We start from the raw sequence: 5,272 nt of genomic DNA, 5'->3' as shown, positions 1-5,272 counted from the left end.
TCTAGTAAGCATCAGGGGCGGAGCTAAAGCCAGGCGAGGACCTGCATGTGCCCCCCCCCCCCCCCGGGAATTTTAATAAGGACTTGTTATATATTTTACAATCATATGTAACAGATGTGGTATAGATTATAGTACAACTCCTCCACAGGTCATATTCGATACTTACATAGTCGTCTTTTTCTAATTTTTCCAACATTATATACATTTGCCCGGGTTTCAAATTCTATTTATATCTTGGTGCTTAATTTTTTTTATCCCTTATTTTGGCCCTCCCTTATTTTCAACCATGGCTCCGCCACTGGTAAGCATTGTGAGAAGCTTATAAATAAAAAGTAATTATTGGTTTAGTATCGCTTTTGCTAATTATGCTAAATATTTTGTTATTTTTTGATCAAAAACTATGTCTGAATTCTTTACAAGTTGTTATGCACATTAAGTAGACAAGGTAAAACTTTAGATGCCTTTTTATTTTAGTTTTTTAAATTAGATCTCTTTTGAACTAGCTCCCATAGATATCCAGGTCACTAAATCCAAATAGAAGTATCAGTAAGTTTTCATTTTCTAGGTTGCTTATCGCTTGCATGCTAAGTGTATACATTATTAAAACGTAGTAAATTTTAACGTGTTATAACTACAACAAGTCCCATAGTGGTGGCCATGATTGTATATGCTAACATCTTAGATATTGAATAGCATGCTCTCCTCTCAAAATAGAGACAAAGAAACATAACAATGGTGATTGGGACAATCAAGAAAGTGGTTGAATTCTTGATAGATTATGTTAGATTTCACCACGACCGTCTACCTCTAGTTGGTATTTTAATGATTAATATCCTATTGCTTTTATTTCTATATTTGCATTTGCAGATTGGGAGGTTAAATTTTTGAAAGAGATAAAAGGTTGCATACAAGCATCATTTGAACACTTAAAAAGTAGACATAACTAGCTTTGATTTCAATTACAAATCTTTTTCATTTTATGTTATAGAAGCTACTGAAATCTTGGCAACTAATCAAACGCAAATATGATTTTTTTGCTATTATACAATTTATTACTTTGGTCTTCTTATTAGATATGTCTTAAAGCTTCAATAGTCATCATTTTTCGTTTCAAAAATTAAAGATGATAAACTGTAGTATGAGTGTTGTATTCTTCCATTTATGGTATCACCAGAGTTTTAAAAGTTAAAGATGAAAGGTTATCTTCGATATTATAAGGATAACTTCGATATATATATTTATATATTTGTTTTGGTATTTGTGACAAACATTAAATTTAAATTCACTTAGTAATCCTCCGTAATAGGTCATTGATTTAATTGATTAATAAAAGGTGGAAAGTTATTTTTTGCAAGTATTTTAAAATATCTTTTTACAAAAATACATTTGTTTTCAAAAAGAATTTTCATTACGTAATAGTTCTGCTGAGGAGTTTTGTTATTTCTTTCGATTGTATCTTTCTTCCTATTACAACATCAAATTACATGAGTTTGGATGAAGTATCATCTACATATGATAATCTTTAAATACGTCATTTAATATTATTTTTAAATATATTTAAAGTAATTTATTTCATATTCAAACAATTTATTATCTTTCGAAATAAATTATTTTAAATCTTTCAAAAATCATTGATCCTTCATTTTCCAAATATCCTATTTTTGTAAGGAATGATTTATAATCTTCATATTAATATTTATCTCAAAAATATTAATATCAAATTTTATCTCATTCTTAGATATTTTTCTCAGTCTCTCAAATTCATTATTTTTCAAAGAAAAATATCTTCGATACTTAAAAGCACTTTCAACTTTCGTCAAAAAGTCTCCTCGATACTTAAAAAAAATCATTATTCATCATTAAAAATATTTTTTTTAAAGTATTTTGGGATAAAAAATTTCGTCAAAGAGTTTCCTCGATTTGACTAAAAGACGAACTGTTTCGGTTTTCGAATATTGGTATTCGTAAATACTTAATAAAATTGATTTAAATACTCTAAAGTATTTCCCTATTATATTTTTAAGTATTTAATCAAGTCTTAACTTTGATCAAAAAAACTCTCTACAAAATATCAAAAAGATTTTCATTCGTCATTTGGACCCGAAAACTGTTTTAATCGTTTTAACTCCAAATAAAATACTTTTACTTTCCCAAATGACTTGAAACTTTAGATTATTCATTAAAATATTTTTATTAATTCATGGTTAAAGTTTCATAATTTTCGAGGATTTTCGTTTCAGGGCGTTTTTCTATTTGTCATCCCGATATTCGATTGAACGTTTGACCTAGTTAGAGTTGACCAAAAATTACCAAATTTGTCAGGATGTCATTTTCCAATCTTCTAAGATTTATCATATTTTTTCGTGAATTTATTAAGCACGTTCTGAAAATCATATTATTTACTGTCACGGAATTTAACCGTTTTCTCGATATGCGTGCCAATTATCCACTAGCTTTGAGCATTGAGATGTGTGCCAATAAATGCTACTCCCTCCGTCCCCCTCAATTCTTTACATTGAGTTTGGGCACGGAGGTTAAGAAATATGTACTCCCTCTGTTTTTTTTATATGTCACTTTTGACTTGGGCACGTAGTTTTAGGTGAGTTGACCGGATAGTAAAAATTATTATTTTTAATTGATAATTCTTGTGAATTAAAATTTTGATTACATATTTTTATTCACAAAAAGAAAAATTCAAAAATAATAGTTTTAACTACCCGATCAAAGCACTTAAAAGTGTGTGCCAAAAAGTCAAACGTCATATATTAAAAAACGGAGGGAGTATAAAGTAGTGGAAAAGAGAAAGAAAAATCGGTGAAGTGGTGGGACACATTGATTTTTAATATATAAAAGGAAGATAGTAGTGTGAAAAAGAAGAAAAAGTAGGAAAGTGGTGGGACCCATTAGCTATTTTAGGAAAGTTTTGTAATGTAATGAAATGAGTGGGACGTTCAAAAGAGGAAATTGTAAAGAATCAAGAGGGACAGAGGAAGTTGTCAACTAAGATCCGGTGGAAGCCCCTGGCGGCTATTAACCAAAAGAAAGAAAAAGGAGCAGCTGCCGGAGAGAAAAAGTGGATTTCCAGAACTTTAGAATTATTTTTTTAATTAGAGAAATATTTTTGGGCCCCTCAATTGTTGAAATAATTTTCTTTAAAAAAATTGGGGGTGTAGTTTTAGTAAATATAAATAGATTTAAAAATAAAAAATAAAATCAAAAAAATAGTTTTTATAATAGTAAGCAATTGGAGTGAGGGAAAATTAGGGTTCTTTGGTTTCTATCCCCAGTAATTGACTAAAATTTCAAGTCACGTAAGGATTGTATATGTATATACATGCATGTTTATATGTATGGCCTGTGTTTGTGTTGCTGCATTAACAAAATTATTAAATTAATTATTAATATATTAATTAATTTAAATATTAATAGATTAATTTGACGATACATTAGTTTGAGATTGGCCTCATTAATGATGAATCAAAGATATTTCATCTTGTCGCGAGTTATGACCCTAAAGACCCCCTCTGGGCTTTTGAGCCTCCACTCGGCGACATGGATTAAGGGGGTGTTTGGGAGCAAGAAGCAGGAGCTTCTTTTTAGCAGAAGTGAGATTAAGAAGTTACACCTATGTTTGGGGAAAAAAGCATATGGCTTATTTTGGACTTGATAAGTGGAAGTTGAGAAGCTAGAAGTTCTATTTCAAAAGTAACCAAACACTTAAAAACTTAAAAATTTTACTTCTACTTTTCACTTCTACTCCACTTTTTTATTTTAAGCAAGAAGTCATTTTTTTTTAAATTTAGCCAAACGGCCCCTAAGTCTGCTGGTTGGAAGCTGAAATAGAGACTATAGTAGTTCACTACTTTGTCATGTCTTTATATTATCTATGGTTCTATGCTATGTTGTTAGTATCTGGTTTAGTTTTAGTAGCTCTTAGTTTTGTCTAGTACTAGTTGGTATGTCAGTTCTGGGTTGTACTTTTAGTCCTCTCATAAGTGAGAAGGCTAATCTTTTAGTATGGAATATAATCTCGAATTATCAAAAAAAAAAAAAATTCATCTATGACACACTCTCGCTACGGGCTCTTAAATAGAAAAGTATTGGTTTAAGTATTGTTCGAAAAAAATCTCTATAAATTTATGAACTTATTTTCTCATTCTCAATGTCTCCACGTGCTCTTAATATCTATACCATACTTTAATAATAAATCAAGATGGGTATAATTTGTAATCCAATGTTTTAATTATATTTTTTGATTTTGTACTCTCCTTTTGGTGTATAAGTCTACAAATGTGGAGTCTATTAGTATTATATTGTAGTATTATATTGTTAAACAGTTTCAAATACTAAAGACACTCCTAACAATCCATTATCATATAATATTTCATTAAAAAAATTATAATGGTGTTATATATAAAATTATAAATATACAATTTTGAATATCTTCTTTTAACAAGAACCTTCATATAACTCTTTTTAACTGTAATTACAATTCGATTGATTAAATTAATGAATCCTTCCAAGGTATTACACGATCAGCTATGTTTGAAAAAGATTTGAATTTTTTTATTTTTTTTATTTTTTTTATTTTTAAATCTACGTGTACTAAAATCGGATTAAATGTACTATAATCCTTATACACACACACACACACACACACACACACACACACATATATATATATATATATATATATATATATATATATATAGGGGGAGGTTCAAAAGAGACGGGGCATAAGCGAGAGACGTGAGAGACGTGGATGCTAACCGTTGGATCAGTCTTGATCTTGTAATCTAAGCAAATATTATACGTACAGTATAAATACAATTAAAAAATGATTAAGGGCAGTATACGGAATATTTTAAAACAAAAAAATCTTTATACGTATATTTGTTTGCATCGATTTAAGATTCATTACAAACTTACCAAATAACACTTTCCTTGATTGATTCTTATCTCTAATTAATCTGTTTCCTTTTTTCGTCGATACAGTTGTCTTTTTGCTTGCCCTCGAACGGGAGCTCTATGCGATGGAGAACACCAGCAGGAACACTGAAGTGCATTCGAATTCTGGTTTGATTTCTTTTTCGCGAAAGTTTTGAACTATGTATCTTAATAATATATTACTTTCTTCTGAATTCTTGTCTACGAGATTAGACCATTATGTTTCATTCTTTTATTGTTTACAGATGCTTGTAGCAATATTGTGTTTGATCACCATAGGTTTGATGAAAATTTTGATGTTGATATGCAAGAGCTTGGTAAAGAT

The sequence above is a fragment of the Daucus carota genome, chromosome 7 (assembly GCF_001625215.2).
Source record: "Daucus carota subsp. sativus chromosome 7, DH1 v3.0, whole genome shotgun sequence".
NCBI lineage: Eukaryota > Viridiplantae > Streptophyta > Magnoliopsida > Apiales > Apiaceae > Daucus > Daucus carota.
This window is presented reverse-complemented; position numbering follows the sequence as displayed.